Below are 12,126 nucleotides of genomic sequence, written 5' to 3'. Positions count from 1 at the left end.
GATCTTAGCTCTTCAGACATGTGTAAGATGAAATTCGCATTCCTTAATTTTTACGTTGAGCACTTTTAAAGGTGTTTCTTATGTATTTTCACTTCTTTTGAGAGCTCTGTTCAGCTGTATAATCCTTTTTTTTTTTAAAGCAGGTCGTTTGTTTACCAGACAGTACCCTACAAGAAATAGGTGTAGGAAGGGACTTTCTGAATAGGAATCCATTTGTTCAGGAATTAAAGCCAATGACTGACAAGCGGGACCCCATAAAACTAAAAGTTTCTGATAAGCAAAGGACATAATCAATGGAATGAAAAGGAAATCCACAGAGTGGGTGAGAATCTTTGCTAGCTAGAGAGCTAAAGGAAGTAATACATTCAGGAACTCAAAAACCAAAAAGGAAACACATTTTGAGAAAAGATCCACCAGGTAAAGGCCTGCTTCTACCTCAGTACATTTATTTATTTTGTATAATATTGTAAGGTCAGAGGCCCAAGTTGTAAAATGTACTCATCCATCCCCTCTTTTCCCAGATGGCTTAAGGAAGTTTTCAAAAGCATTTTACCGAAGATGCTCTCTGCGATGTGTCAGGAGGCCTGCAAATACAAGGGTAGTATTTTATACTTATTCTAGTACTGTATGTAGTAAGATTATTATTTTTCATGCTCAGCTGAGTTAAGTTTCCCTTTGTTTGATCAGGCTGTCTCCTTTCTCCATTCTAATTTCTGTGCATTCTCCCTACAGACGAGTTTCCCGAGATGGGATGTAAGGCAGCAGTCTACAGACAACAGAGTGTGAGCTATCATCAACCTCCCTTTGTGTTGAAGTAGAAATTGGAGTTTGTGTGAAAACTGAAGAGAAGCTTGTGACCCTTTAATACAGTTCCTCATGTTGTGGTAACCATCAGCCACAATTATATAAAGTTATAATTTTATAATTATTTTCATTGTTACTTTATCACTGTAATTTTGGTACTGTTATGAATCATAATGTAAATATCTAATAGGCAGTCCCCATGAAAAAGTCATTCTCTGCCCAAAGGGGTTTCGATCTAAAGGTTGAGAAGCACTGCCTTAGACCATCCTGTATCTTAGGGAGCTTCCCTTCAAACTGGAAGGAAGGTTTGATCCTTAGGGAATGTGCTACCCTACGCCCATAACAGCTATCCTCCTATGGTTAGCAACACACAAAACTGACCATAGTATCAGCTCACTGGGCAACCTCCGATCTGCCGTGATGCCTCCTACTAATGACTCCGGCCCCCTCATGGGTCTTCCCAAAGATCCTCTCCTGTGCATCTGTTCTACTGCATGCCAGGGAATGGCTAGAAAGTCACCTCAGGAATATTCTGTTGGTCTAGACACATCCCTGGGCTAGTGGTCCTGGGCCCTATAAGAAAGCAGGCTGAGCAAGCCATGGGGGCAAGTCAGCAAGCACCCCTCCTCCTCCCCGGCCTCTGCATCAGCTCCTGCCCCTACGTTCCAGCCCTGTGTGAGTTCCGGTTCTGACTTCCTTCAATGACCAACTACAATGTAGAAGTGTAAAGCACATAAACCCTCTCGCCCAGAACTTACTTTTGTTACAGTGTTCGGTCCTAGCCATGGTAACACTAACTAGGACACTTACCTTTGTCATTGGCTGTATTAATATGTTATGTTAACACATGGAAAACTCTCCTTTGTAAAGGCAACATGGTATTTCTTGAAGTATCTTTAAGTCTTTTGGCTGTTTATGAAGGTGTCTTATGGGCTGGGGAGATGGCTCAGAGGATAAGAGCACTGACCGCTCTTCCAAAGGTCATGAGTTCAAATCCCAGCAAACACATGGTGGCTCACAACCATCTGTAATGAGATCTGATGCTCTCTTCTGGTGTGTTTGAAGACAGCTACAGTGTACTTAACTATAATAATAAATAAATCTCTAAAATAAAAAAAAAGCGACAGTGTCTTATATAGCCCAGATTGGTCTTGAACTCTTGATCCTCCTGTCTCCAACTCTCAAGTGATGAGATTACCACCAAGTGCTACCACGTTGGGCTGCTCGTTTTTAATTCTTGTTCAGTAGATTAGGCTGAGGTTCTTCTTTATTTTTTTGGCGTTTGGTTGCAGCAGTGGTAGTCATTGTTGTTGTTTTTGATTTTTATTTTTATTTTTTTTTTATTTTGAGACAGGGTTTCTCTGTGTAGCCTTGGCTGTCCTGGAACTCTCTCTGTAGACCAGGCTGGCCTCGAACTCAGAAATCCGCCTGCCTCTGCCTCCCAACTGCTGGGACGAAAGGCGTGTGCCACTACCGCCCGGCTGTTGTTTTTGAAACAATGGGATTTCATTACTTACTGCTCAGGCTAACCTGAACTTCATTATGTAGCCCGGGCTAGTTTCAGACTCATGGCACTGCCTCTGCTTCAGCTTCTTGACTGTCAAGGCTCCCTAAGGTCTGCTTGATAGGGCTGATAAGTGGTGTTAATTTGGGGGATTTTGTGATTTTTTTTTTTTAAACAGTGCTTTAGTAAATGTCCTTTGTATATTTGGCATGGCTCATGTGCCCTGGTAAGGGGATAATACTTATGCTTGGGTAGTTTGCTTGTTTTTTATTTTCTTTTAAGAGGGAGAGGCAGGAGGAAACCCTACAGTATTAGTTAGCTAGCAGAGGCTTCGGACAGAGTGACTCCTTGCTGTCCTTCTCCAGAGTGGAGATAATGTCCCCACATTTGTGCAGAGAGAGGCAAATAAGCTGAAACCAAGTTCTTTAGTGCCAATAGCTCTTTCGTACCTCAGAGATGTCTGAGTAGCATCCCAGCAGTCAGTGCAGTTTCATGCCTGAATTTGGGGAAGATGCAAACTAACACTTCCCTAGAAAGGGAATCACTGGGCCGAGGAGTAATATACTGAAATCCTTGAAGATATTGGTCTTCCCCAGGCATTAGACCAGAGACCATACAGAAGCATGGCAGCGTCCTTCAGGGTGCCCAACACATCCTTTTTCCCACTAAGAGATTTTTAGAGTTTCTAACTTAGAAGTATCCCATTGTAACTTCAGTATTCTCTGTCTTAGACATACTAAGTATTCTCACACTTTAGCGACATTGGTGGCTGAGTTTCTATAATTCCTAGGACATCATTCCAGAGGCTGCCTTACCTTTCAGGATTTTTTTATTGCACTAGAATTGCACTAGTCAACCTGTACCCCCAATTTCTGCCTCGTTGGCTTTGTACTTTGAATTCTCCTTCTGAAACATCCTTTTCTACCTGTTCCTTACATCTTAAATCAGAACCTTAATCCATATGAGCAGACTATCTGCAGGTGACTGGGAGGAGGAACTAGGTGGAAGGGAGGAAGAGGAAATTGCTTCTGAGTAGCATTAAGTAAATGGAACAGAGACTGGGGGAGATGCATCCCCGTCTCCTTTTACCGATACATAGTGTCAGCTCACATCCCGACTTTTGCTTCTCAAAGCTATAGCTTTAATGTAATTTTCACCTCCAAGTTATTTATCTTCACTAGCAAAATCATGAAAATTAACTACCTGAGTTTAATATTACTGTAAATTTTAACAACATACACTTTTTTTTTTTGTAGAAAAAGAAGAGTGCTCCTTTGGACAGGTCGCGACCTCCCTGATTATCTGTGTCTGGCTAAGCTTTGTGTTTTATCAACAATCCTAACATGTCCCACAATCAGTGTAGGTACTCAAAACCTGCTTAATTCATTTAGCAAATATTTATTGAGCTGGTGTTCTGGGAAAGTACACTGGCAATAGAATTTACCGTCACAGTCCTCTCCGTCTGAGAGCCCAGTTAATGATGAAGACAGACACAGAGATAAATAACGCCAATGGATGCAATTTCAAGACAAGAAGGGAGACGATGAGAGTCATGTCGTAATCTATCTCAGCTTTTCCCTATGACTGAGTCAAGTAGCATTTTCTTGAGATTTTAGGTAGACATCAGGAAAAATTTTATTAGATAATTTACTGCAGAAAATATATGACAAACCCTGTAATTTTGTAGCAATCAATTTTGGATGAGGTTGAAGTAGACACTTAATTTTAAAGAGTCAGTCACTTAAAAACAAACCACATAAGTAAATTGAGATTTGTATAGACTATAGATTAAACAGTGTTGGACAGAGATGTCACAGGGCAGCCAGGTACAGCTTGCCTCGTAATAGTAACTGGAAATGAATATGAGGCGAATGATCCTGGGATGGGTCAGGCATCATGTGATGTCTTTACAGTTGTCCACTTGCTCCAGTTTGCTTTCCTGTTTTTGTGGAAAAACAAACAACAAACGAACAAATGAAAAATCCATTCATTCAAAAGCACCTTTCCTTCCTTCCTTCCTTTCTTTCTTCCTTTCTTTCTTCCTTCCTTCCTTCCTTCCTTCCTTCCTTTCTTTCTTTCTTTCTTTCTTTCTTTCTTTCTTTCTTTCTTTCTTTCTTTCTTTCTTTCTTTCTTCCTTTCTCTTTGGGGGGTAGGGGTGGGTTCAAGACAGGGTTTCTCTGTATAGCCCTGGCTGTCCTGGAACTCACTCTGTAGACCAGGCTGGCCTTGAACTCAGAAATCCACTTGCCTCTGCCTCCCAAGTGCTAGGATTAAAGGCGTGTGCCACCACTGCCTGGCAGGGAGAGCTACTTCATCTTGGACTTCCAGGTAACAATCCATCCCTGAGGGAGTCAAGGCAGGAACTTAGGGCAGAAACTCAAGGCAGGAACTGGGCTGCAGAAACTGAACTAGAAAAGATGGTGAATCCCTGCTTACTGACTTGTTTTTGATAGCTTGCTCAGCCTGTGTTTATAGAACCCCGGAGCAGCTGCCTAGGGGTAGCATCTCTCACACAGGGCTGTACCCTACGTGTGAATTATGAATCAAGAAGATGCCCCAAAACATGTCCAGAGGCCAGTCTGATAGGGGCGATTCTTCAACTGTATTGCCCTCTTCCAGGAGACTTGAGTTTATGTTAACTTGATACAAACTAACCTGAACATTATCTAATAATTATCCAAGAGAGAAGGAATGTGTTTTCTTGAGGAAGCAGAAGCTGAGTTAAATTACATGACAGGTTAATAAAGAAATTCATTTTTTTTCCCAGTGCTAACCAGTTGGATCATTAGGAGGCAAGGTTTGAAGAAAATGATAGCTAAGATTTCTGATCTTGTAAAATTTGAATTTAAGGGCTGCAGAGATGGCTCAGTGATTAAGAGCACTGACTGCTCTTCTGTAGGTCCTGAGTTCAATTCCCAGCAACCACATGGTGGCTTACAACCATCCATAATGAGATCTGACACCCTCTTCTGATGCGTCTGAAGACAGCTACAGTGTACTTAGATATAAATAAATCTTTAGGCTGGAGCAAGTGGGGCCAGCTGGAGCAAGCAACCTTCATTCTCAGCAACTACCTGATGGCTCACAACCATCAGTACAGCTACAGTGTACTCATATACATAAAATAAATAAAATAGATCTTTAAAAATTGAATTTAAGCAGGAAGAGAGATACCAGGTGAGTGGAGTATGTGGGAGAGTTCTGCAAAATGCTTCCAAACATATTGTGGCCTCTGCACTTAACTCATTGCAACTATGCTTGCCTACACAAGACCTATGCAAGATCAGACCAGCAAAGTGAACCCATACCAGGTATTACTAATTAAACAGTGAGATTTAAAGAGAAAGAAAGAAGGGATTGAAGAAGGGAAAGGATGAGAGAGTGGGAGAGGAGAGTTGGAGATGATGAGATAAACAAATATTATATACATGCATGCAATTGTTAATGAAACACAATTTAGGAATGGTGTTTGGTACTATACACCATGAGATACCTTGGTATTATGAACAGTTTTAACACAGTGGAAGGCAAGGTCAAGAAGGCTTCCTGGTGGAGGTGTTACAAAATTACTGATGAATGAGGGGAATTCATTGAGGACAACACAAAAGAAAAGTTCAGGTAAATGGCCCTGAACACAATAGCAAATGGGGTTGTGTGGTGACAGAGTATGTGGGAGTCCCATAAGCAATGACAGAAGCACATCAGCATTTCAATAGCCTTGCCAACAGTTAGTTACTAAAACGTTAAACGCTTGCCCATTGTTCCAGGAGGAAATGTCATATGTGTATAGATTTAATTTATGAATGCTTCTTTTTTGATAAAGCTATGAACTTTTTACACTGTATTCCTACAAATTCTCCCACACTCTGTGCACTTTTGCCCTTTGTTGTTAGGCTTTTGTAGAAGACACGCACAGATTAAGTAAACTCACGTCTTATGTATGTCACAAGGTATTTTATGAGGCCTGCACATGTCAGGGCCTGACCAAGAGTGTCTGTCATGGGTTTAAACAACAGAATAGAAGTTGGCATTGTTGAAACAGATGGATGATGAGTTGTGTCAGAGGTGAAAAGACCAGAGAAAATGGCTGGGTGGGGACAGGGTGTGGGTAAGAGTGGCTAGACCACAGTGGCCCTTAGAGGTCATAGCAAGACTTTTATTTCAGCATGAGTAAGATGAATTATGGCCGGCAGATTAGAGCACAAGAATTTTGTATGTTCCAAACCTGAATTTTGCACGTGTTAGATGGTCAATCCATTCATCTATGGGCATCTGTCTGAAATAGACATTCTATAAGGAGGGAAAGTTGCAGGGGCGGGAATGGAGGGTGGGTAAAAGTTTTATATGAAGATAATTGCAGTGTTAGTTGTAACTGAAAATTGCCAACTGAAATGTATATCCTAGTAAGGAAATTAACTATAGAAATCTGTGTTGAATCCACAGTATGAAACACAAAGAAACAAATAGAAGCTTTAAGATAAATTTAAAACATACAGGAAAAAGTTAATAGAACTGCTATCTTCAGTGTGTGTGTGTGTGTGTGTGTGTGTGTGTGTGTGTGTGTATGTGTGTGAAAGAGAGAGAAGGAAGAGAGGGAGAGAGGAAGGGGGAGGGGAAGGGAAAGAGGGAGAGGGAGGGGAGGGGAAGGGGGAAAGAGATTGATTAAGTACAGACACACATGCCCTAGCTCACCAGCTCACCTATGGAGGCCAGAGGGTAACTCTCAAGAATTGGATCTCTCCTGCTTCTGTATAGTCTGAGGACTGAACTCAGGCCATTAAGCTTGAGTAGGAATCGTTTTTACCCACTGAGCCCTCTTGCCAGGCCAGGACTCTTACTTTGATGACAAAGAGGTGCCCATGGATGGGATGCTGATCTGTCTTGTCCAATTTTGTCATGAAGTTTATGGGCAAAGTGACAGGATATCTGAGATTTGTCTCAGAACTCCCCACGGTGGCAGGAGAAGGTGGGGATACGCAGAAACAAGCCTAAAAACCAGCTGGTTCTTACTAAGTTGCTGACGCATGGGATTCGTTTCATTTTCCCCTGTGTGTTCAGTAGGTTTGAAAGTTCCATAAAAGTAAGAAAATAAAAAGAAACTATAAACTCATTAAAGATTGAAAAATAACTGAAGCATGAAAGTCAGGAAACGATTCCACAAATGTCTTGGCTGTTGCTGCACTGTGCATTTAAGGCAAACTCTTACTGAGGAAACAGTTGTAATGAATGTTTTGATATACTAGGCAATCAGCACTCTTAGAATTAAATGAGATGATCCGTGTAAATTATTTAGCCCTGAAGTCTCTACATACAAAACTAAAAGATTTTTTTTTACTAGAAGTTGATTTTTTTCACATAAACTATATTAAAGTATTGTTTAAACTGACCCACCTAACTCTAACTAATTTACCTTCTGTTTAGCAACCATATATTGTTTCATAATTTATTTAGACATTCTTTTGTTGACATGTTTTTCCTTTACAACCTATTATAATAAATGTCTTACAAGTCTCAGTTGCTAGATTAAGGATGTAGCTCATCCTTTGTGATTCAAAGCATTTCACAAAACAGGGTGTGCTGGCACATGCCTGGGACTCCTGCACCGAGGACTTGGAGGGAAAATATTGAGAAGATTAAGGTCATCCACAGTTCCATAGTGAGTTCAAGGCCAGCCTTGGATAGATGGGACATCATCTCAGCAAACAAAAAGAGAAGCCCTCATCTGTGTGCCTGTCCAGTTATTTCCTTCAAGTCCTAGAAATGGACTTTCTGGACACCACTCAGTGTTTGCACCCGTGTTTTAGTCTGGCATATAAAGAAATCCCTATCCATGTTCTCTATGCATTATGAGAATGGTTGCCTCACTATAATCTAACCATAAGATGTTATAAATATTTTTGGGGAAAAGCTGGACATGGTGGCTCATTCCTGTGATTCTAGCACTCAGGAAACTGAGGTAAGACAATCGCTGTGAGTTCAAGGCCAACCTGGGTTGTACAGAGTGAGTTCCAGGCAACCCTGGGCTACATAGTGACAACCCATCTCAAAAGAACCACACAAAACATTTCTACATAAGAAAAACTGACATTTTCTTCCTTCCTTCCTTCCTTCCTTCCTTCCTTCCTTCCTTCCTTCCTTTCTTTCTTTCTTTCTTTCTTTCTTTCTTTCTTTCTTTCTTTCTTTTTGTTTTTTTGAGACATGGTTTCTCTGTGTAGCCCTGGCTGTCCTGGAACTCACTCTGTAGACCAGGCTGGCCTTAAACTCAGAAATCCGCCTGCCTCTGCCTCCCAAGTGCTGGGATTAAAGGCGTGCGCCACCACCGCACACCCTGACATTTTCTTCTTGACACTTCAGTTTTATTTCCTGTGTTATTGGTGATGAGAAGCAGAAACGTATTGTTTATTTTATCTTTACCGTAGTGCTTTATATTGGGTTTTCTTTATATTAATCTTTTCCCTATTGATTTTCTTATACATATAAGAGCATTGAGACTTTTGCCATATGTGTTAGAGAGCATTTCTCCTAGTTTTTCAAATTGACCTTAAGTTTTCACAGAGTTTTTCACCTTTATTTTATGACATGCTTAGAAGAGAATTTTCTACTTTTTTGCTACTTTTCCCTCTGGCAGCTTTCAATTTGTCATATTAATTTGTTTGCATTTTGTCTTAAAATTAGGTAAAGATACACAGGTTATTCCTAATACATAGTCAACTGCTCCAGTCTGTGACTAGAATAAGTTACTGTCCTTCTAGAAGTCTCTATCTTATGTTCTCTTTTATTTTGAATAACTTTTTGTCTGTCTAGAAGTTTGCATGTTATACTTTCTTTTAGGTATATTTTTTGGCCTTTTCTGTTAGCAATTTCCTATTTTATATGCCGTTTCGAAACCACTGCTGAGACTATATCTGAGCCTGTACTTTAGAAACAGGCTGAGAACTGACGCCTCTCTAATGCCAAGCATTCCTTCGGAACATAGTTTGCCTTCTGCATTTTGAGATCTTTTTAGTAAACTTTAAGTTTCCTGTAAATCTTTTACATTTTCTAGGAATTTCATCATTTTGAGGGCTTTAAAAGATGTTCTTGGGTCTGGAGAGATGGCTGAGTGGTTAAGAGCACGGACTGCTCTTCTAAAAGTATGAGTTCCATTCCCCGCAAGCACATGGTGGCTCACAACCATCTGTGATGATGTGTGTGGTGTGTCTGAAGAGAGTAACGGTGTACACACATAACATAAACGGATAAATCTTTAAAAAAATGCTCTTGAATGAGCTCATCTTTGCCACTCTGATTTTTAGCTGCTGCTGCTAATTTAACATGGGCCGACCGCTGTGGGTCTTTGTGTACTCTGGTGTACATACACACATCTTATTAGTCCATCATTTTTGACACTGAGGTGCAACATCATTTTCTCTGTCCAATTACATTAGGGCAGTGACAGGCCTGTGACTGGACAGGAATAGAGAGGTGGAGTGAGAGTAGGAGGAGGAAGAAGGGTCAGGAGCAGGAGACAAAAGGTTGTCATGGAGACAGACAATGAGGACGAACAAGACCCCACGAGGTGATACAATCAAACAAAGTTCCTTCCAAAATAGATTAAATTGGGTTAGAATATTGTCTTTATTATTTGGTTCTGAAAGTATTGTATGAGCATCTTGTAAATTGTGATTTTATTATTATATAAATCTGATTGGATAATAAGGCCTTAAGAATCATATTGTACTTACCAGGTCTTAGGGACTATTTAGATAAATGACTGTAGGGGTGTGTAAAGAGTTGCATGTGAGCGAGATGTTTTTAATAGCTGGGAGAGAATAATAATAACCCACCGAGACATGGCCCAGCAGGAAAGCGACTTTGCGGGGTGGATTCATTTTTTAAATTCCCGCAACACTGAGGCAGAAAGATTGTCTGAGTTCAAGACCAGGCTTCTTGGACTATATAGAGAAACCTAGTCTCAAAAAACAACAGGCAATCTGTAGCCTGATGCTCATAACGCTTACTAAAGCGCACCTTCTAACAAAAGAACATGAAAAGATAGCACCTCCAGGAAAGAGAAATAACAGTGTAAGGATGACTGTGGATACACACCCAGTTATGACTCCAGACATATGCCTAGTTCACCTCAAGATTAGAGTGTGAAAGCAGAGTTAGGAAGTGTAGCCAACCGGTCAGGGATAAGCACACCTCAAAGATGCCAGCGGAGTCATCTGGAGCCATTGAGACAATGGATACAGGAGTTTGGAATACCTCCAAGAATCTCCGGATGGAGAAGGAACAAGCCGCTGAAGCCTGGTGCCAGCTGAAGGAGGAGCCTGTCTCCCAGGTAGAGACGTTACACAGTTATGACAATTTGTCAGATCACCTTGTTGGAATGACGAGAACAGAGATCATGGTGACAGGCAGGACCACACTTAGACCAGGAATGTTTAGCTATGCTTACCACTTGCTTTCTAGTTAAATCTAAACCTCGGGGGATGGGGGGGGGCATGAAGTTGGACTTGGGTGTTGTTCGGGTTCAATTCTCTTTCCAGTATGGCTATATTTGAAAAAAATTATTTTTCATATTATATGAAATCAATATGAATATAATGAAGTCAGAATATATTTAGTGTATATAATACTAAAATATATTATATCCCAGTCATTGCTTACTTACTCTGAATATGAAATATGCCTACATCCACATTTCTATAGAATATAGAAAGCAATCCAGTATCATGCTAACCACCATGGTTTATCTTCTCCAGGTGGTAGGATTTGATGCAGTCAGTCCAATTTTTCTAAACTGTTAATATCCTTTAAAAACAACAACAGTATATTTTAATCCTGGACTATACTTCTAAGTCCAGTTGTTTAAATTCTGAACAACTGTTCCATATACAGTCTTTAGCTGAAATATCAGGTAAAACAGAAGTCTTAAACCCTAGAGTTCTACTGATGACGCTGCTGAGGCTGGGGAGAGGGAAAGATCATGACTGTGGCCACCAACAATGTCAAGTGGAATTCTACAAGGGGTAGAGAGAACTTAGAAAACAGTTTATCCCAAGATGCCAGTTGAAAAGAAGAAAAGAAAACTACATGTGTATAGGCATGGAACAGACATGGATTTAAAAAGTGATTTCAACATAGAAAGGATTTTTTAACACAATACAAACCCTAGAAACTAAAGATTTAAAACTACTTAGCAAAAGCTACATGGAATAACATTAAACCAATCGGCTGGGAAAATCTACAGTTAATGTTGTAGACAAAGGGCCTATTTCCTCCTAAACCATCTATAGACCAAGGAAATCAGGTGGTAAAGACAAGAAATAAGAAAGCAGTGAGATGGTACAGTGACTAATGATGACTGCTCCTTGCCTGGCATTCTGAGTTGGATTCCTAGAGAACATATGGTGGAGAGGGACAACCGACTCCTTTATGCACAGACCATGGTAGGTGCACAGGTGCACATACATTAAATACACATACATCATGGTAGGTACACAGAAACATGTACATTAAATATATATGCACCATTGTAGGTGCAGAAGCACACATACATTAAATACATGTGTGCCACAGTAGGTACACACACATGTATGCACAAACACATACATTAAATACACATACAACATGGTAGGTGCACAAACACATATATATTAAATAATAAGCAAATAGATAAATAAAGGTTAAAAAAATTAAGTTCAACACAAATGGGTAATTCAAAGCAGTGTGTTTTCTGTAGGCAGGCAGGAAGAACCAATCCAGCAGAAGCCTGCAGAAAGCTTCCAAGGTATTTGTGATGCCCTATTCTCTGTTTTCAAACTAAGTGATGG

General features: G+C 40.4%; 1 long non-coding RNA gene across 1 annotated transcript; it reads right to left on the bottom strand.

Annotated features, from left to right (window-relative positions):
* Positions 1–506: 506 nt before the first annotated feature.
* Positions 507–1,505, bottom strand: LOC116069981. The gene is made up of 3 exons (XR_004110238.1): positions 1,467–1,505; positions 1,186–1,377; positions 507–584 (listed from the first exon to the last, which is right to left on the bottom strand). It is a non-coding gene; the product is annotated as an uncharacterized LOC116069981 (long non-coding RNA).
* Positions 1,506–12,126: the final 10,621 nt, after the last annotated feature.

The sequence above is a fragment of the Mastomys coucha genome, unplaced genomic scaffold (genome assembly GCF_008632895.1).
Source record: "Mastomys coucha isolate ucsf_1 unplaced genomic scaffold, UCSF_Mcou_1 pScaffold22, whole genome shotgun sequence".
NCBI lineage: Eukaryota > Metazoa > Chordata > Mammalia > Rodentia > Muridae > Mastomys > Mastomys coucha.
The sequence above is the reverse complement of the archived record's forward strand: the minus strand, read 5'-3'. Positions and strand labels throughout refer to the sequence as shown.